The sequence below is a fragment of the Bos mutus genome, chromosome 9 (assembly GCF_027580195.1).
Source record: "Bos mutus isolate GX-2022 chromosome 9, NWIPB_WYAK_1.1, whole genome shotgun sequence".
In the NCBI taxonomy this organism is placed as follows: domain Eukaryota; kingdom Metazoa; phylum Chordata; class Mammalia; order Artiodactyla; family Bovidae; genus Bos; species Bos mutus.
This window is the reverse complement of record NC_091625.1, coordinates 67,045,149-67,068,063: the sequence shown is the minus strand read 5'-3', so window position 1 is coordinate 67,068,063 and position 22,915 is coordinate 67,045,149. Positions and strand designations below refer to the sequence as shown.

The 22,915-nt window shown below is 36.7% G+C and overlaps 1 non-coding gene across 1 annotated transcript; it reads right to left on the bottom strand.

The window, feature by feature from the left end:
• Window positions 1-22,359: 22,359 nt before the first annotated feature.
• On the bottom strand, window positions 22,360-22,431 carry TRNAY-AUA (transfer RNA tyrosine (anticodon AUA)). Its single transcript has one exon. It is a non-coding gene; the product is annotated as a tRNA-Tyr (tRNA).
• Between the last annotated feature and the right edge of the window lie 484 nt (window positions 22,432-22,915).

Below are 22,915 nucleotides of genomic sequence, written 5' to 3'. Positions count from 1 at the left end.
GGGAAACACAAAATCACAGAATGCTATTTTGACTGCCATAATACCAAGAATGATTTTCAGCATTGTATTCCCATAAAAATTTTTCATGAGATTAATATGTTGCCACATTATGTTGAGTACAAGAGATGTAAAAATGAGCTACGTGTAATCCTTTACCTCATAAAATACATGTTCATTCAATAACTCATCCCCTTCCCCAAATCTCATGCCTATCCCTGCCTCTCTATTCTCACTGTGGAATCTCTAGTACACAGTTTATAATACCTCTAAAATATTAGGAGCACGTTTCTGTGAGACTGAGCGTTATGGTATTAAGAACATGATCTTTGAAAGCAGAAGACTTAGATTCAAATATTAACATTAACAACCCATGAAATACATGTTTTTGAAGAAGTTACTTCAACTCTCTGGTCTCAAGTTTATCATTTGTAATATATGAACATTAACACCTGTATCAAAGTGTTTTTGCAGGGAGTAAATGAGATAACAGTTGTGCAAGTCTTCTGGGAAATTATCAAGTCTAAATAAGCCTTTATATCCTATCCTCCACTGGCACTGAGAAAATGATATAAACATATTTTGTAAACTGTAAATTAATCTAGCAATTTTAATTTTATTTTGAATCCATCAAGTATATTGCAGATAGACTAATCTCTTTAAATTTGTTTTAATACACAATATGCCTCAAAACCTTGACCAAGGTTCCATTATTTTTTCTAAGGTAATCTAGATCCCCCACCTGAATTTCAAGGTCACCAAAAGTTGTTCACATTGTCCCAACCCAATAATTTCCCAAGTACTTCTTGAGGTCTACTGTAATTCCTAAATCTTCTCAGGACAATTTGGACAGCCATGAACATTCTCTCCTTTCTAGGCTGTGGGGCTCATTTCTAGATACTGGACTTCCCTGGTGGCTCAGACGGTAAAGCATCTGTCTACAATGCGGGAGACCCGGGTTCGATTCCTGGGTTGGGAAGATCTCTTGGAGAAGGAAACGGCAATCCACTCCAGTATTATTGCCTGGAAAATCCCATGGACAGAGGAGCCTGGTAGGCTGCAGTCCATGGTGTCACAAAGAGTCGGACACGACTGAGCGGCTTCACATTCACGTTAGCCTCTAGAACTATAAGACAATACATTCCATTCTTTAAGCCACCCAGTCTGTAATGCTTTGTTAGGACATTTTAGCAAACTTACATATGTCATTTTTGAATCTTTGTTAATGTTCCCATAAAAGCAGATAAAACACTCAGAGTTGCAAAATCAAACACTGAGAAACATCTCAACATCAATACTAAGTAACAAGTTATCCCCACAAAGCTTAAAATGCTACTAAGTGATGATACCCTGAGAACAAAACCCAGATAGTCTTGTCTGGTGATTGTGCAGGAGGAAGTAGAGGAAAAGCACAGGGATTTTTTAGAGACATAAGACCTAGAGAACCCACAAATTGTCAAGTTCTGAAAAGCTTGGGAAGGAAATATGGGGACATTAACTGATCTGGGAAAGGATTTGACAGGTTCCAATTTGGGTGTACAATGTAGGAAAACATGGTAAGATCATTATGGTATGGAGTAGCCCGAATCCTCCTAACCCTAAAAAACAAACAAAACAATCAAAGCTCCTTCCAAAATCTGCTAGAGAGTAGAATAGAAAATAGGGCCAGGGCAAAGAAAGAAAAAGATCATCTCACCTTGGAGAGGGGAAATCGACATAAAATCTCAAGAGAATAGAAAGACATTTTTCCAACACTCCACTACACTAACAGAAGAAGGAGGTCTAGAACCATGAAGCTAGGAAGTACAATCTTACCCACTTTTCTCTCCTAAGAAAACTAACCTCAAGCACCCACAATGAAAAGAACTGCAGTCAAATCATAGATAAAATTATTGTAGCAAAACTTAAACTAAGGAGAAAGTTTATGTCTCCACAGACAATGAAGATACACAAGAGAGTCCCACAAAAGTTACCTAATCAATAAAAATTAGTCCAAAGAAGTTAAGAAATTGTTACAAATTATATATTAATAGCTTAAGAATTACACAAGCTCATAAATGTGGTGAATAGAAAAAATTACGATTTGATAGATTGCTGAAAAAACTTAGAAAGAATTCTAAATAAAAGAAAAAAAATCACTCCCAAAATGATGACTAAACCAGAGGGGACACACACACACGAGCATGAATAATGGCTTAAGAGAAAGAAAACATATAGAGGAGTTAATGTTTAAACAGCAAAATAAAACAGAAACAAAAGAGAATTAAAAAGAAAATGATAAAGATCACTGGAAGATAGGCAAGATCCAACATATGAAAACTCTGGCAATAAAACAGAATACTAAACCCACAATTCAAAAACACTCTTTGAAAAAAAAGAAAGGCTGAAAGTACATATTGCAAGGCATATTGTATATTTGGATTAATGACCCAGAATGGCACCCCACTCCAGCACTCCTGCCTGGAAAATCCCATAGACAGAGGAGCCTGGTGGGCCGCAGTCCATGGGGTCGCTAAGAGTCGGACACGACTGAGCAACTTCCCTTTCACTTTTCACTTTCATGCATTGGAGAAGGAAATGGCAACCCACTCCAGTGTTCTTGCCTGGAGAATCCCAGGGACGGGGGAGCCTCATGGGCTGCCGTCTGTGGGGTCGCACAGAGTTGGACACGACTGAAGCGACTTAGCAGCAGCAGCAGCAGCAGGATATATTCAGTCATAATTGGGAAAATAAAGGAATTTTTAAGAAAATATAAAAACTGAGGTGGGGGGGCAGTAGTTTGAACATTTAGGCAAAAACATCAAGATATCTTAAGCAAAGAAAATTAGATTGCGGTTAGACTTTCTGACAACAGTACTTTATACCAGAAGATAACTGAAGAAACCAATTTGAAAAACACGATGAAAGGAAATGTAAGCCAGTAATTTTTATATTCAGGCAAATTGCCATACATACACACAAGTATACTATATACACAAGCTGAAAAGCATCCAACTATTAGGAGCATCAAGAACCCAGAGAATTACTTCCATGAGCATTCTGAAGGAACCAATTAAAATAAAAGTTTCAGGCAACCTAAGTAAATTGGGAGCCATCAGCAAGATGTTCTGGAAGAAGTTGTAAGGATATATTTATCTGAAGAACTAAAACTAAATGATGGTTATAAAGAAAATAGTATAGTCACAATAACTATATCCTCTAAAAGTATAGATACATTATAATTATTTTATACTGAATTAGGGAGTAAAAACTGAGACTAAATGAGGTAGTCCAACAGATGGCAGCTCAAAATAATTTGAACCTAATTCTAAGCTTCTGCATATAAATTCCAGTCTAAAGGTAGTACTGCAGATAGAGAAGCAAATTACATGATACCACAGGAAGAAACGTAACAAATTCAGAATTCCTCAGGACACTTGACTCAGGTTTTTCGACAAGTCAGCAGCATGAAAAACTATAGGAGGACCATTCAACACTGTTGTTTAGTCACAAAGTTGTGTCCGACTCTTTTGCGACCTCATGGACTGTAGCCCACCAGGCTCCTCTGTCCATGGGATTTCCCCACAGAAATAATCTAAAACACATAATAACATAGTGAGTATTCCTTGCGTGGATCCTAACTCAAACTCAACTGCAAAGAGATATTTTTTGAATTTGGGAACATTTGAATATGAAAAGGATGCATGTGTGTGCTTCATCACTCAGCCGTGTCCGATTCTTTGCGACCCCATGGATAGTAGCCTGCCAGGCTCCACTGTCCATGGGAATTCTCCAGGCAAGGATACTGGCGTTGGTTGCCATGCCCTTCTCCAGGGGATGTTCCCACCCAGGGATCAAACCCAGGTCTCACACATTGCAGGCAGATTCTTTACCATCTGAGCAACCAGGCAAGCAAAAGAATACTGGAGTGGGTAGCCTATCCCTTCTCCAGGGGAACTTCCCGACCCAGGAATCACACCAGGGTCTCCTGAATTGCAGGTGGATTCTTTACCAGCTGAGTTACCAGGGAAGCCCTATGAACAGGATAGTGCTGTGCTATGCTTAGTCGCTCAGCCGTGTTCAACTTTTAGTGACCCTGTGGACTGCAGCTTGCCAGGCTCCTCTGTCCATGGGGATTCTCTAGGCAACAATACTGGAGAGGGTTGTCATGCCCTCCTCCAGGGGATCTTCCCAACCCAGAGATCAAACCAGGTCTCCTGTATTGCAAGCAAATTCTGATTCACCAGGGAATTAGATCATAATAAAAATTATAATTATGTAAGATGTAATAATGGCACTGTGGTTATGTAAGAAAATGCCTCCCCTTTTTGGAGATGCACACTGATGTATTTAGAGGTTAAAATGACATGAATTCTGGGATTTGGATTGAAATATTTTAGTATAAATAATTGGAGGATAGATGGAGAAAGTTGAGCAAAATATTGATGATTGGGTGATAGACCACATTTAATAATAAAAAAATTTTTTAATGAAAAAATGGCATCCAAAAGATTTCCATGTCAACTCCCTGGAACCCATAAGTGTTACCCTACTGAGAAAAAGAATCTTTGCAGATGTAATTGAGGCTCTTGAGATGAGATCATCTTGGATTATCCAAGTGTGCCCTACACAGACAGAGGAGAATATATAGAGAAAGAGCAAGGAAGTAATGTGGCCATAGATGCAGACATTGGTGTGATACAGCAAGTTGTGATGCAGCATTGATGTGATGCCAAGGAATGCTAGCCACCGCCAGAAGCTTGAAAAGGCAAAGAATGAAATCTTCCCTAGAAGTCTCTGGAGGAGATTTGGCCTTGCTCACAATTTGAGTTTGGACTTCTGGCCTCCAGAACGGTGAGACAATAAAAATCTTATTGTTTAAACCACTAAATTTGTGGTAATTTGTTACAGTAGAAACAAATTTGTGGCAATTTGTTACTATGAAACAAATACACTAAATTCATTAATACTTCTAGTGTCAAGGGGGAAACCCAGCAGGGCCTAGAGCCCCCTTGTCTCTGAATGGCCCAGCAATCTTTGCTTTTCCATCTTCACAGAAGTGTCTTCTCTCCTCTGTAGCCCCAAACCACTACCTCCAACATCTTTTGTCTTCAATTGAGAATGGTATTTGGGATGAGGATTTTGTCCTTTTTGGTGAGTTACTCAGTTTTCCTGGTCTGTACGATGTATACATGTTATTAAAATTTTATTTGTTTTTTTCCTATTAATTTATATTATGCCAATTTAATTCTTAGACCAGCCAGAGGAACCTAGAAGAGTAGAGGGAATTTTCTGCTTTCCTAGGCTAGAAAATAAATTGAGGCAACACATTTCTCACTGAGGAATACTGATATGGTTCATATACTGGATACCATGACATGTTGCTAACTTTGACTAGAGCTGGAGCAGATGGGGGATATGAGATGGGTTCAGGCATGGTGTATGTAAGGAGCCTACTGCTTAGGCTATACAAATTAGTATACCTTACATTAAAGTAGAAGTCTCAGTGGTGGCTAAAGATAGTGATGGATTTATGGAAAGTCCCAGCAGGTGAATCACAATGCAGGCAGCTGGGACGATGGAACAAAGTCAGGCCATCTACAGTGAAGAATTATATACTTTTTGAAAAACAGTTCCTGGTGGACTATTGAGCCCTGGTAAAGATGAAACACTTGACAATAGAACACCAAGTGGGCACACCGAAGGAAACTCCTATCATGAGCTGTATTCTATTGGTACTAGATCCACTTCATCATGAAGTCAGACAGACCCAGCAGCCATCATAGTAGCATGGAATTGGTACATCTGGGCTCTAACTCAAACAAACCTAAAGCACATTAATAAGACACTAGAGCAGGTATCCCATAATCCTGTATCCCCCACCATACTTGGACTAGCGCTGCTCCCTCAACTCACCTTCATGGTCATGTGAGAGGAGGAAGATCCAATACAAACAAATGAAATAACGGGAAACAGCCTGAGCTTGGTTTAAATGATTGAGATTGCTTTGCCACTGTATTTATGGATGACATAATGCGATACTGGAATTTCCTTGAAACTAATCAGGAGTAGATAGCATAGAGTAATGAAGACTGGTTGTAGATTGATAATTGTTAAAATTGTCTGATGAATATGTGGAAATTTATTATATCACTCTCATTATTTATGTTTGGCATTTTCCATAATAAACATTTTTGAAGTAAATTGGGCTTCCCTGGTGGCTCAGATGGTAAAGAATCTGTCTGGGTTCGATCCCTGGGTTGGGAAGATCCCCTAGAGGAGGGAATGGATTCCCACTCCAGTATTCTTGCCTGGAGAATTCCATGGACAGAGGAGCTTGATGGGCTATAGTCCATGGGGTAGCAAAGAGTCAGACATGACTGAGCAACTAACACTTTCTCTTATTTTCATAGACAAGAAAATAAGGAAGTCCTCAGTAACCACCACAGTATTGAATCTTCATTACAAAATATAATTTCTTGGAATGATATTCCATATTTTTCCATCACCAAGCCAATTAGCCTACCAAGAAATTTACAGTGATGAATAGCAGTGGATTGGAATGTTATGGTATTCAAAGTATTATTTTGTATGTAAGGGGCCATTTTGTGCCTATTGCATTGGCAAGATGCCGAATGCTGAACCAAACTATAAAAAGAATAATGTCTTTATATTCAAAATCAAGAGCCCACAATATATTTATTGTCCTATTTACAAAATGCTCAGTTTGCAATTCAGTTTCTTTTGCATCTTCATTGAATAAATCTCTTAATTATACAATCACATAAGTAGAATTATAGCATTTTAAAACTTAAAGTTAGTCAAAAGATCATTTACTCTAACTCTTGTATTTTACAAATTTGGAAAATTTTGTATTTTATTGGTATTTTATTTATTTGTATTTTATTCCTTATTTGTATTTTACAAATAAGGAAACAGGATCTTTTGAAGTTCCCAAAATATAATAGACTGAGCTGAGACTAAAACCGAGAACTTTTGCCTCCCAACCCAGTACTTCTTCCACTACAAACTCTAAAACATAAGATAATGTCCCTTTCAAAAAAATTCATCCTGCTTGCAGCTAATATAAACTTTCCAGTGAATACTGAAGAAAGCTTTCTCACACACCTTTTTAATAACCCCATCTCCTCTGTTACCCTAATAGACAATGAGTGTTTTAAAGGAGACTTTGTATCTGATATTGTCAACCTTGATTAAGCTTGGGAATCAATTAACCTTAATTACCCCAGATCTATCACAATACATGTTATATTATTGTAATAGGTAGTTAATAAATGCTCACTGGAGAATAAAGATGTGGCAGATCTACATGTCAACAACTGCAAAGCTTCATCTGAAAGCAAAATGATTGTCACTTTTTGTCAATAAGATGACAGAGGTGATGTGATATATTTCTAAGGCATGCGTGTGTTCTCAGTCATGTCTGACTCTTTGCAATCCCACAGACTATGGCCCTTCAGACTCCTCTATCCGTAGAATTCTCCAGGCAAGAATATTGAAGTGGATAGCCATTTCCTACTTCACAGGGTCTTCCCAACCCAGGGATCGAACCCAGGTTTCCCACATTGCAGGCAGATTCTTTACCTCTGAGCCACCAGGGGAGATACAGACACAAATAGGTTTGAAGCACTATAGTCAGTGTGACTCTTTTCTTTGTTTTGTGAAATGAAACAAAACGCAGTTCCAACAATTCAAGTTGGTATAAGTGGCATATAAAGTGTTTCTTGATTTATGTAAGAATCATAAAAACCCAATATACAGTTTTATTTAATCTAAGTAATGAAGAAAAATTGATATACTCTAACAAAATGTATTAAAGTTTTATAGTTCACAATTAGAATATATGCTAAAACCCCATCACTATTTCTCCGAAATAATTTAAAATTCATTTTAGAGAGTAAAACTATTTTTTAAGTGTCAAAGAAATTTTAAAAAACTGAATAAATTCACTTTCATGCCTGAAACAATCTACAAAACAATTTTTAAAACTTAATAATTATTTCTTATAAATAAGTTCTTGTCTGTTGTATTTTATTTGTAAGGGGAATTCATTTTTTGCTTCTATGCACAGAATCTCTAATACTGTAGGAAGGTTCTTTGAATAGGAACACTTTCACTTGACTCCAATAGAAACATTTTACTGCTCTGGATAAATGAGTTACAGCAAATTAAATAGCTGATTCTTGTGTTTATGAGGGCTTCTTAGTGCACCCTTGTGGTCAAGTAATGAGTTACAAATGCAGTCTTAAAAATTCCAGAGCATAAAGCCAGATGTAAAAGAAGCAACTGTGAGTCGTCTACTTTCAGAAAGCACCAGCCATTGTCTTATCTGGCAATTGGGGTGTGGGGAATGAAGGTTTAGTTTAAGTTTTGTTTTTTGAAAAAGAAACACAAGATAAATGATTTGAATAAGAAAGCTTAGGACAAAAAGATTATCTCAAATTAACTTTGTAAGAAGGCCATTGAAAATAATGTTGAATAATACCAACACTGAACAGTATCAGTGGATTCATTTCCTACAGTCTGCTTGTTCAAGTTCTGTGTTCTGTCATATGAGAAATAGTGTTTGGACAATGCTTTCTAGGTTTTTCAATTTGTCAAATCTAGTCACAAGTCTTATCTACTTTTTTTTTTAGCTGAACACAAGAATGTCTTGGTCTAGACAGAAATGGATGTTTTGTTCACATCAACTGATATACCAGGTGAGATATAACAGAGTTTTTACCTTAAAAAAAAAAAAAAAAAAAAAGCAAAAGAGCACTGTATTTACTTTTGAAAATAAGACAACAAAGAAAAACATTTACAGGTTGGACAGCAAGTTTGAGATTTCTGAAAAATTAACTTTCTACAAAAGTATTATATTGCATTTCTACATATATGGATATCAGAATTAAAAAAATTTGTCTGGGATATGTAAATTTATATAATAGAAAAATATAGCCTAAAGCATTTCTATTTCTCCTGATAATTTCTAAGAGACTTGTGGTTAACTCAGATAACTGTATATTATATTTGCATTACATGCAAATGTAAACTAAGCAATATACAGAATATTTACATCAGTGTGTGCACACATGCTAAATCGCTTCAGTTGTGTCCAACACTCTGCGACCCTATGGACCATAGCCCACCAGGCTCCTCTGTCCGTGGGATTCTCCAGGCAAGAATTTTGGAGTGGGTTGCATGTCCTTGTTTGTAAGAGGGGCTTCCCAGGTGTCCTAGTGGTAAAGAACCCATCTGCCAATACAGGATATGCCTGAGACAAGGGTTTGATCTCTGGGTCAGGAAAATTCCCTGGACAAGGGCATGGCAATTCACGTCAGTATTCTTGCCTGGAGAATGTCACGGACAGAGAAGCCCGGAGGGCTACAGTCCATAGGGTCACATAGAGTTGGACAAGACTGAACTGACTTAGCATGCAGTGTTTGTAATAGCAAATTTGTAAACAATCAAATAGATGACTAAATTATTGTATATTCACAAAAGGCAATGATGTCAAGTAATGTATAAATGTTACACGCAAAAACACAAATGAACATAAACAATTTAAATATAAGTGGGAAAAATAAGTTCAAGAAGTTAAAATGTGGCATACCTTATTTTTATAAAATTAAAAAATGAAAACAAAACAATCTACCTGTTGAATATGTCTCCAATTCAGTTCAGTCGCTCAATCATGTCTGAATCTTTGCAACCCCATGGACTGCAGCACACCAGGCTTCACTGTCCATCACCAACCCCCAGAGCTTGCTCAAACTCATGTCCATAGAGTCAGTGATGCCATCTAACCATCTCATCCTTTGTCATCCCCTTTTCCTCCTGCCTTCAATCTTTCCCAGCATCACGGTCTTTACAAATGAGTCGTTCTTTGCATCAGGTGGCCCAAGTATTGGAGCTTCAGCATCAGTCCTTCCAATGAATATTCAGGACTGATTTCCTTTAGGATGGACTGGTTGAATCTCCTTGCAGTCCAAGGGACTCTCAAGAGTCTTCTCTGACACCACAGTTCAAAAGCATCAATTCTTCAGCGCTCAGCTTTCTTTATATCTTAGCAATGACTAAGACATAGCTTTAAAAGCAACATAATATCCATATATGATCCAAAATAACAGCCACTGGTAGGTGGTGAGACTCAGGTTGGGGCAGAAATAGTAAAAACCACGTCATTGCATGTTCTATTTCCTGAACTGAGTGTTAGGTTAATTATTATCAGTAACACTGCCTCTCTTAAACTAAACCAATTAAAAAAAAAAAAAACTAACAAATAAGAGATGCAAGAGCTACTGAAGAGAAAGAATGGTAAAATAAAGACAAATATTAGTCTATGCAAGTCTATGCTCCTGGAATACAGACTTAGAAACACTAGGATATAAAGGAGGACAAATATTAATTAATACATAAGTTTCTACAAAGTACAGAAAACATCATAGGTATGTAGTATAGTTGAGCATTACAGATGTTCTAAAATTTTGTAGTTCATCTCTGAATCAATAATTAGCCTTCCAGTGATCTATTCACATTTAGGTACATAAGGGCAGAGACCACATGTTTGTTGTTGATCCTTATGTGCCCCCAAAATCAAGCATAGTGCTCTGCACATAGCTCTACTTAATAAATATTTTATAAACAAGTGGAATGTGATTCAAATATTAACCCAGTCTATATTCAAGCAGGCCCCAAAATTAAAAGGGAAAAATATTTTCCAAAAAATATCATTGTACACACACTTTAAAATAACTTACATGAAAAAAGACCTTGAAATACATTCCAAAGTATATGACAATAATTGACAATATATTTTTATGAGAATATTATCTGGAAGATCTTTATCTAAAGTAGAGAAATAAAAATTTTCCCTTTATTTTCATCCTTTATTATTTTAAAATTTTAAATCCCATCTTTTCTTTCTAGTCAAATAATTTCTGCTTGATGGTTTGTAATAAAACTAGGAATCCTGCCCACCAGCAGTCAAGACAAATAGCCTTTGCCTCATTAGAGAATCTGGTGCATTATGAGAAAAAGCCAAGGCGAGAAGAAACTGGAACATGAGATAGGCCACGAAAATTGCAAACGATTTAAGAAGATGCCAGCTGGCCTGGAGGAGAAGTAGAAGAGCATTTCCTGGAATAAAATTCAATGATTATGCCAACCTAGAGTTGGGTGAAATAGGGCACTAAGCAGAAAGTCCTGGTTAAAGGCCAGACAACTTAGTAGGAAAGATGAGAAAGGGAGCAGGTGGATAAACTCCACTGCAAACTCAAGTATTGAAAACAGCCAAACTCATAACTATTCAGTAGAAATGGAAAGATCTTGAGAATATAAATATTAGTAACTTAATTTTTTTAGAATTAATTTAATTTGAAAACCAAAATGTCACAGACATACAGGATTAATCTCTATTTTCAACATATCCTCCCTACAGCAAATTCAAAAAACAACATGCTCAAGAAAATATTTATTATGTGCCTGTTAGGTGCTAGGTACTTGAGTTAAACCTGGAGAAAGCATATTTCAAATAAAGAAATAGAGGATTACCAGAGTATAGCTAGGAGAACGGTATAAGGAGGTGTGGACATCTAAAGATGCAAGACTATCTCATACATGTGAAGAATTCTGGGTAAAGTGTGGCTGCAGTATAGAGTATAAAAAGAAGAAATGGAAGATATTGGATTGAAATTATTTGGGTCAGATTTAGACAAAAGGCCTCTAAATAATATTAAGCTTTTACTAGATTTTATTTTTCATGCTAAATGCTATGAGAAGAGAAGTCGTGAAGTGTTTTAGCCAAGTTCTTAATCTACTAAGTGTTTTAGAAGAATTACATTGGTTATAGCAAAAGGAATTTATTAGAAGAGACTGAAAGTAAAGGAAGGGAGAGATACAGAAAACATTAAAGATGTCTAGGTAAAATAAAATGGCACTACTCCTTCTGGCCAAGAAGGTGTAGCAGGGACTGAATTTACCTTCCTAGTTGAAGCAACTAGAGAATGTAAAGGAAATATATGAAACAGCATTTCCAACATATTACATGAAGGACAGTAATTCCTGAGATATGAAGTTCAAAGAGGTGAGTTAGATCTACCACTATCGGACATGACTGAGTGACTGAACTGAACTATCCAAGCTTACTGCCTTAAAACAGTTTCCTGCATTGTACTGCAGGGGGGTAGTTACAATGCAGGAAGCTAGAGTCTCTGGGCAGAGAAAACAGAGCTGCAAATCCAGAAAAAGCAAGGAAACAGGAGTCAAAGGAAAGCGTATCACTTAAAATAGAGCTCCACAGAGACTGAGCTCCAGAGAAATATGGAGGGTTCCCCTCTAGGATGTAGACAAGTACTCACTCACACTGCATTAATGTGAGTAAATAAAGGGAGAAGTTATCTAGTGCTCACCCAAACCAGAAACAGTGCTTGCTCCCACTAGCCAGATTATGGCTAGAAAAACTTCATATTTCAAGGTGCACTGTGTATTCAGAAGGGTCAGTAATGGAGTAAAATTAGGCTTAAATTAAATGGTGCACTTGTCCTGAAAATAAAAATTTAAAAACAGGACCAGAATGAATCAAACTATTTCCAAGCATTAACAACTTATTTGCATTGAGAATAAAGATCAAGAATATTTCTAGAAATACAAAAGTCTATAGCACCAAAGAAGTAAAATTTCTATTTCTTGCCATTTGATTACAAAAAAAATCAATAAGCACCCCTAAAGAAGCAGGCAATTATGTTAAGAGAAAAATCAATCAATCAACTGTAACTGACCCAGAGACCCACAACTGGAACAGATGTTAGGATGAGCAGACAGAACATGAAAACATGTTCATCATTATAATTATTTTTATATATTCAAAAGCTAGAAAAATTGAACATGTTAAGTAGAGGCATATAAAAAGATACTGAGAGATCATACATCATGATCAAGTGGAATTTATCCCAGAGATGCAAGGACGGTTTAATATCTGGAAATCAATCAATGTTATATACCACATTTATACACTGAAGAATAAAAATCCTATGACCATCTCAACAGATAAAGAAAAAGCTTTTGACACAATTCAGCATCCATTTTTGGTAAAAACAAAACAAAACAAAACAAAACAAAAAAAACCTCTCAACAAAGTGGGTATAGAGGGAATGTACTTCAACACAATAAAGGCTATATCTGACAAGCCCATAGCTAACATACTCCACAGTGAAAAGCTGGAAGCATGTCCTCTAAGATCAGAAACAAGACAAGGATGCCCACACTCTTACCATTTTTTTGAACATAGTATTGGAAGTCCAAGCCAGAGCAATCAGACTAGAAAAATGAATAAAAGGAATCTTAATTGGAAAGAAAGAAGTACAATGGTTAATTTGCAGATGACATGATACTATACACAGAAAAAAAAGACACTTTCAAAAATCTACTAGAGCTTATCAATGAACTTCGTAAAACTGAAGGATGCAAATAAATATGCAGAAATCTATTGCATTTCTGTATAATAACAATGAACTATCAGAAAAAGAAATTAAGGAAACGTCACATTCACCAGCACATCAAAAAGAATAAAATACTTACAAATAAACCTGATTAGGGAAGTAAAAGACCTATAGTCAGAAAAATTTAAGACACAAATGAGGGAAATTAAAGATAATACAAATGGAAAGACATACCATGTTCACCTACTAGAAGAATTAAATATTGTTAAAACGACCATACATCCCAAGGCAATCTATGTATTCAATGTAATCCCTATCAAAACACCAAGGGCATTTTTCAAAGAACTAGATAAATATAATTCTAAAATTTGTTTGAAAACACAAAAGACCCTTAATATAGTCAAAACAACTTTGAGAAAGAAGAATACACCTTGAGGTATCATGTTACCTGATCAAACTAGGCTACATTAATAAAAGCAGTACGGTACTCGCACAAAAACAGACTCACAGATCAGTGGAACAGAACAGAGCACAGAAATGAACCTACACTTACATGGGCAATTAATAAAGGAGGCAAGAAAATACAATGGGGCAAAGACAACCTTTACAACAGTGTGGGGAAAACTGAACAGCCATATACAAAAGAATGCAACTGAACTATTCTCTCACACCATACACAAAAATAAATTCAAAATGGATTAAAGACACATGTAAGACATGAAAGCATAAAACTTCTAGAAGCAAACATAGGCCATAGTCTCTTTGACATTGGTCTTAGTAATACTTTTTTGGATAAGTCTCCTCAGGCAAGAGAAATAAAAGCAAAAATAAACAGGACTACATTAAACAGAAAAGCTTCTTTTTGCATAGTGAAGGAAACGATCACCAAAACAAAAATACCACGTACTGAACGGGAGAAGATATTTGCAAAAAATATAACTAACAAAAAGTTAATATCCAAAATGTACAAGGAACTCATACAATTCAATGTGAAAAAAGCAAACAAACTGATTTAAAAATGGGCAGAGGATCTGAATAGAAATTTTTCCAAAGAACACATATAGATAACCAACAGGCATGTAGAAAGATGCTAAAAGTCATTAATCATCTGGGAAATGCAAATCAAAACCACAATGAGATATCATCTCACACCTGTCAGAATGGCTATTATCCAAAAGACCACAAATAATACGTGTTAGCCAGGATGTTGGAGAAGGAAATGGCACCCCACTCCAGTCCTCTTGCCTGGAAAATCCCATGGACAGAGGAGCCTGGTAGGTTGCAGTCCATGAGGTGGCTAAGAGTCAGACACGACTGAGTGACCTCACTTTCACTTTTCACTTTCATGCATTGGAGAAGGAAATGGCAGCCCACTCCAGTGTTCTTGCCTAGAGAATCCCAGGGACGGGGGAGCCTGGTGGGCTGCCATCTATGGTGTCACACAGAGTTGGACACGACTGAAGCGACTTAGCAGCAGCAGCAGTGGCAGCCACGATGTGGCGAAAAGAGAACTAACATGCACTATTGGTGGGAATGTAAGTTGTTGCAGGCAGTATGGAAAACAGTATGGAGATTACTCAAAAAATTAAAAAGATTCAACTTTCATATGGTGCAACCATTACACTCCTGGGTATTTATCCAAAGTAAACAAAAACACTAATTAGAAAGATCAGAATGGCTGCGATCCAAAAGTCTACAAGCAATAAATGCTGGAGAGGGTGTGGAGAAAAGGGAACCCTCTTACACTGTTGGTGGGAATGCAAACTAGTACAGCCACTATGGAGAACAGTGTGGAGATTCCTTTAAAAACTGGACATAGAACTGCCTTATGATCCAGCAATCCCACTGCTAGGCATACACACTGAGGAAACCAGAAGGGAAAGAGACATGTGTACCCCAATGTTCATCGCAGCACTGTTTATTATAGCCAGGACGTGGAAGCAACCTAGATGCCCATCAGCAGACAAATGGATAAGAAAGCTGTGGTACATATACACAATGGAGTATTACTCAGCCATTAAAAAGAATACATTTGAATCAGTTCTAATGAGATGGATGAAACTGGAACCTATTATACAGAGTGAAGTAAACCAGAAAGAAAAACACCAATACAGTATACTAACGCATATATATGGCATTTAGAAAGATGGTAACAATAACCCTGTGTACGAGACAGCAAAAGAGACCCTGATGTATAGATCAGTCTTAAGGACTCTGTGGGAGAGGGAGAAGGTGGGGAGATTTGGGAGAATGGCATTGAAACATGTATAATATCATGTCCAGGTTCGATGCACCAGTCCAGGTTCGATGCACGATACTGGATGCTTGGGGCTGGTGCACTGGGACGACCCAGAGGGAGGGTATGGGGAGGGAGGAGGGAGGAGGGTTCAGGATGGGGAGCATGGGTATACCTGTGGCGGATTCATTTCGATGTTTGGCAAAACTAATACAATATTGTAAAGTTTAAAAATAAAATAAAATTAAAAAAAAAAAAGAAAGATGTATGGCAAAACCAATACAATATTGTAAAGTAATTAGCCTCCAATTAAACAAACAATTTAAATTAAAAAATAAATAAATTAATTTAAAAATGAAAGATGTATGCACCCCTATGTTCATAGCAGCATTTACAATAACCAAAGTATAGGAGCAACCCAAGTACTCATCAATTGATGAATGAATAAACAAGATGTGGTTATACACACACACATATACACACACACACTGGATTATTACTCAGCCACAAAAAAGGAGTGAAATGTTGCCATGTGCAGCAAATGGATGACCTAGAGGGCATTATGCTAAAAAACATAAGTTAGAGAAAGACAAATACTGTATGTTTTCACCTACATGTGGAATCTTAGAAAAACCAAATGAGCAAACCCAATAAAACAAAAACAGAGTTATAGATATAGAGAACAAACAGGTGGTTACAAAGAGGGATTGGGGGAAGAGAAAAAATAGGAGACAGAGATTAGATATACAAACTTCCAGTTGCAAAATAGATAAGTCACAGGTATGAAATGTACAGTGTGGAGAACACAGTAACTAAATAATATTTTTGGTCACATATCATAACTAGACTTATCACGGTGATCACTTTGAAATGTATGGGAAAAATCATTATGCTGTTCAAAGTGTTAATATTGATCATTCAGTCATATCCAACTCCTTGCAACCCCATGGAGTATAGCCCATCAGGCTACTCTGTTCATGGGACTCTTCAGGCAAGAATAATGGAGTAGGTAGCTATTCCCTTCTTTATGTTGTTCAAAAAAGAACTAACAAAGTGTTATAGGTCAATTACACTTCCAACATTCAAACAAACTCGGAAACTAGGGTAAAGGTCAGATTGTGGTTACCAGAAGCCAGGGATGCGATAAGGGGTATTGGATGAAGGCAGTCAAAACGTACTGCAAACTACCAGTTACAAGATGAATAAGTACTAAGGATGTAATGTACAATATGATAAATATAATTAACATTTCTGTAAGTTGTATATGAAAGTTGTTAAGATAATAAATCCTGGGTTCTTATCACACAGCTTTTTTTGTCTTTAAATTGTTTCTATATGAGATAATAGATATTCACTAAGCTTATTGTGACAGTCATTTCATGACATATGTAAGTTAAATCATTATGTTGTATACCTTAAATTTATACAATATTGTACATCCATTATATCTCAATAAAACTGGAAAAAATTAATTAATTAAAAAGTTGCTGTGCTGTGTTCAGTCATGTCCTACTCTTTGAGACCCCATGGACTGCAGACTTCCAGACTCCTCTGTCCATGGAATTTTCCAGGCAAGGATACTGGAGCAGGTTGCCATTTTCTACTCCAGGGTATATTCCCAACCCAGGGATTGAACCCACATCTCCTGCATTGGCAGGAGGATTCTTTACCACTAAGCCACCTGGGAAACCCAATTAAAAAGTAGAGACATATAAAAATATATATATTGCAGTGTATTAAAATTAGGCAATGTGATTCCTCTAGCTTTATTCTTTATTCAAAACTGTTTGGACTATTCTATTCTATTCCTTTCCCTTTCCATATCTACTTTAAAATATATTTGTCTAACATTTTGTGCTACAGACAGCAAATACTAACAGATGAGTCGTGCCAGGACTTTCCTTATAACATTTCTGCTGTCCTTTGGGGAGGAACAGGCCTGTTTGTAGGCTTCCCTGGTGGTTCACCTGGTAAAGAACCTGCCTGCCAATGCAGGAGATTCAAGAAACGCAGTTTCCATCCCTGGGTCTGGAAGATCCCCTGTAGCAGGAAATGGCAACCCCCTCCAGAATTCTTTCCTGGAGAATCCCAAGGAAAATGGAACCTGGTGGGCTCCAGTCCATGGGGTCGCAAGAGTCGGACACGGCTTAGCAATTAAACCACTGCAATCACTAGGTAGGTTTTTAAGTCCTTTGATGTTGAAAACAGGTATCCCTTGGTATATAAAAGTCTTCCCCTCCAAAAGTTAGTGGCCTTTAAGGTAAATTTCCTCACATTTATGTCCCATTTGCACCAACAGCCAGCCATCTATCTATCTATCTATAGGGTCATGCCAGCCTCAAAAACAAAGTATTGGTTAGTGTTTTCTTCTCTTTTGTTTTCTGGAAGAAATTATGTAAAACTGATCTTAATTATTCTTTAAATAATATATATATGTGTGTGTGTGTGTATATATATATATATATTTGTCTAAGTCTACAAAAAGATCTTCTTGACAATTTAATAAGAATTGTGTTTACTTATATATCAGTTTGTGGAGAATTGACATCTTTATTATGCTGAGCTTTCTAATCCATGAACATTGCTTCCCTCTAGAGTTATTTAAATCTATATTTCTTTTGTCATAGTTCTATAGTTTTTAGCATCAGTTCAGTTTAGTTCAGATCAGTCGCTCAGTCGTGTCCGACTCTTTGCGACCCCGTGAATTGCAGCACGCCAGACCTCCCTGTCCATCACCAACTCCTGGAGTTCACTCAGACTCACGTCCATCGAGTCGGTGATGCCATCCAGCCAGCTCATCCTCTGTCGTCCCCTTCTCCTCCTGCCCCCAATCCTTCCCAGCATCAGAGTCTTTTCCAGTGAGTCAACTCTTCGCATAAGGTGGCCAAAGTATTGGAGTTTCAGCTTTAGCATCAGTCCTTCCAATGAACACCCAGGACAGACACATTAATGGATTTTCAAGTGCTGACTTAGCCTTGCATAGCAGGAAAAAAATCCACTTGGTCATTAGACATAGCTTTTTAAATACACTGCTGTATTTGCTATTATTTTGTTGATGATTTTTGTGCCTATGTTCATGAGGACGTAGTTCACTTTTTGTACAGTCTTCATCTGGCTTTGGTAGTAGGGTCATGTCAGCCTCAAAAACAAAGTATTGGTAAGTGTTTCCTTCTCTTTTGTTTTCTGGAAGAAATTATGTAAAACTGATCCTAATTATTCTTTAAATACTTGGTGGAATTCTCTAGAGAAACCACCAGGGAGTGTGTTTTGTAGAAGCTTTCAAATAAAAGATTGATTTTTCTAATATTTACCAAAGAATTCAGACTATCTATTTCATCTTGAGTTTTGGTGACTGGCAGTATTTGATGACTTGGTCTAGTTAACTCTCATTTGCCAATACCTATATCCTGGTTTGGATAATGTACTTTGTAAGATGTCACTACTGACAGAAGCTGGAGGATGATTACATGGACCCCCTCTGTATTATTTTCACAACTTCTAGTGAAATAAATGAATTGAATAAAAAGAAATACATGTACTTTTAAGAAGAATTGTTAACAATTTGTTAAATTGTACAAATTAATTCAACTATTTATTACTAAGAAATTCTACCATGTGATTCTTAGTTTGTTGCTTATTTCTTTGATAGCATCCCTTTGTGGTTGAAATGGCAAAAAAATAAAAGTAGCAAAATACGTTAGTCCTCTCCAACCTTAATTTAGTAGGAAAAAAAAACTCTAAAAGCTGGTATCTGTACTCACTTCTCCTAGGTAGTATACCATACAATTTTGATAGGTAAGGTTTTTCAAATTGGAAGAAGGATTTTAGGATATACTGATATTTCCGTTGATAGGGATTTATTTTCATTATAACCAGTATTACTGAGGCTTAATAGACTGTGAATTTTTTAATGGAGAGATATTTAATTATGAGTCATCAACCTCTCTCCTACTTGCCTAAGCAGGAAATAAGTTCTCCTCAACTTCTTCTCCAAGATTTTTTTTCTGGAGGTGCTCAAAGAAATGTTTTGATTGTGCTTATAAACCAGTCTGTCAGCTGCAGTCACCATGTCACATTTATACTCACCTTTAGCTCTCCTTTTGGGTTTATGTAAGTTCACACTCCCTGATTGCAGAAGTTCTTGGAAAAGAGTCCCTGCTTCTAGTCAGGAAAACTCCAATTCCCCATGCTGTTGGACTCTAAAGGACTAGAAAGATGCTGTATGCAATGACGATGTAGAAATGCCTGTGAGAATAAACCCTGCTCTCCAGGGCCCCTGGGGGCACGGTATCTACACAAATAGTTCCATCAAATTCAGTTATCATCTCTTGTCTGAATACCATAGGTTCTTCAAGGAATGAAGGAAATTAAATCTCTTTACAACCCCTGTTGTCGAGTTTAATTCTCTTTTAAAGGGTAATGGGCTCAAAAGTTAAATAACCAGTTTCTCTAGCCTCTTGCTCTTCAAAAAATCTGTCTGTACCCTAACTAAAACCTTTCCCTCTTTTTCTAATTAGGAAAGGAAGATACTTCACAGATATGGACTGATGTTTGTGGTAAGTAGCATTAGAGAAATGGCAACCCACTCCAGTATTCTTGCCTGGAGAATCCCAGGGACAGAGGAGCCTAGTGGGAGGCCGTCTATGGGGTCGCACAGAGTCGGACACGACTGAAGTGACTTAGCAGCAGCAGTAGCAGCAGCATTAGAGAAAAGTGTCAGCATCATCTTTTTACCATCTTAGCTAGTAAAAAGCTTCCTGTACCAAAAGGATACATGAGAAAAAGGGAAAACGTGAACAGCAACAAGCCAGATCTCCCAGACATTAAATACAGCAGTAATAGATCTGGTAGAAAATTATCAGCAAACTTGGCTCATATGGTTTTATCAGAAGTGAGTATTTTGAGCCCAAGACTTAACCATTATGATGAGTCAGCAGCATTCTGGCTCTCCATCCAGTATTCATGAGGTTAAAGACTCTCTCAGTATGCCTGATATTCAAATGCCATAAGAGAAAGTCTGGAATTCTTAATTTAATGACCTATTATCCATGTTTGGCAGAACTCGTCAGGCAACTGATCATTCATCCTTTGGTCAGAAACTTACCCCTGATGCAATCAGCCACAGAAAAACCTTTTAGACAGCACTATTAAATGTTCCAAGAACATAATAGATTCCTCTGCAATTGAATTCTTGGTAGTAGATGGTCATGTTCAATGTCTCAAGTATTTTCAATAAAAAGAATAAGACTGTTAAGCCCATCCATTGCTGGCATAGGCTTTGGAGTACGACAAGCCAAAGTTTACCCTATGGGTGCCTGTTAACTAAAAATATAGGCCTGATATATTTTGCCATGTGAGTATTTGTTTGTGTCTCCCCTAAAGTTCTGTGTTGAAATTGTAATCCCCAATGTGATGATGTTAAGAGATACACCTTTGAGGAGTATTTAGTTCATGAGAGTGAGTCCTCAAGAATGCAGTTAGTGCCCTTATACAAAGAGAACTGGAATCTTGCTTCTTCACTCTTTGCTCTGCACCATGTAAAAATACAAGAATATAGCCATCTACAAGCCAGTAAGTGGGCCCTCACCGACTTGGGATCTGCCAGTCCCATGATTCATAACTGTGAGAAATAAATGTTTTTGTTTAAGCCATTCAGTCTGCAGTATTTTGTTAGAGCAACCCAAATTAAGACAACAGCTCACACATGACCAGCATTTGTGAATTAGTCAGTGAATGATAAGTAGGTTGTAATAACAAGCTACTAGTATGTGCTACTTTTTTTAAAAAAGATACCCAAGTTAAATCATAAAAATAGATCTTTTGGGAGCACTTATATCAACACGATTCAAAGCACTTGACATATATTAACTGATTCAATCTTCACAAGAAACTTATGAAGCCGTTATTATTATTATTATTATTAACACCACCTTGTAGATGATGAAACTGATAAACAAAGAGATCAAATAATTGGTCCAATTATTGATACACACAGCTGGCAAATGGCAGTTAGAATATGCTCTTGAGTTGCCTAACTGCAGACTTTGAGCTCATAACCAGTGCACTAAGCCATCTTTCAAATAAATTTGGGAATGACTGCCAAGTAGATTTCTTCAATAGAACATATGAGAGAAACTAATGAGAGAAACTATTGTGTTTAAGTTTACTGAATCTATAAGATGAGAAATAGTTTATATTTATTATTCTGCATGTATTAGACCATAAAACCTTTGTGTTTTCATAAATCATTTCACAGGATATTCTATGATTTTGCTGTAGGACATGCTGCTCAAGGTATAAAAATTCATTACATAAAAATCAGTCTCATCATCCCTTATGAACATAAAGGGGGAAGTGAGTGATTAGGACAAGATAAAGGTAAAGAGACCATAAAGAGGTCATGTGAGCAACAGTACCAGTTTGACGGTACCTCAGACTTTTCATTTGTATTTTATTGACTGTTGTGAGGTTAACATTTCATTTCTGGATATTTTTAACTATTACAATATCTCTTAGTCATAATGCTTGTCATTTTTCTTTTGTTTCTTTTTCTTGTTTCTTTATGGGAATTTATCCTGTTATTAACAAAAGAAAAAGTGAAAGTGAAGTCATTCAGTTGTGTCCGACTCTTCCACACTCCTCCGTCCATCGGATTTTCCAGGCAAGAATGCTGGAATGGGTTGCCATTTCCTTCTCCAGAGGATCTTCCCAACCCAGGGATCGAACCTGGGTCTCCTGCATTATAGGCAGACGCTTTACCATCTGAGCCACCAAGGAAGTCAAAGATAAGATTAATTCTTAGTCCTAGATATTCTATAGATCTTCCTATGAAATATCACTTATTCCTAAATTTTGTCAATGACATCTTTTATTGTCTATTATTAAGCACTAAATGGAAAGCTAAAGTGTACACCTCCCAGACTGCATTGTAGTCATGAATATCCAGATAACTAATTTTGATGTAATAAAATATACTTGTAAACTACTGTGTATAAAATAAATAAGCCACAAGGATATATTGTATAGCACAGGAAATATAGCCAATATTTTATAACTAAAAATGGAATATAATCTGTGAATCACTATATTGTACACCTGAAACCTATAATACTATATGTTAACCATACTGCAATAAAAATGTATAAAAAATAATAATGCTATTTTGAACTCTTGAGGTATAAACACAAGAGGCATAGTTTCAGAATACAATCTTGTGTTTAACTATCTTTAGTCTCCTTTTCTTGATCTCTTGCTCCCCCAG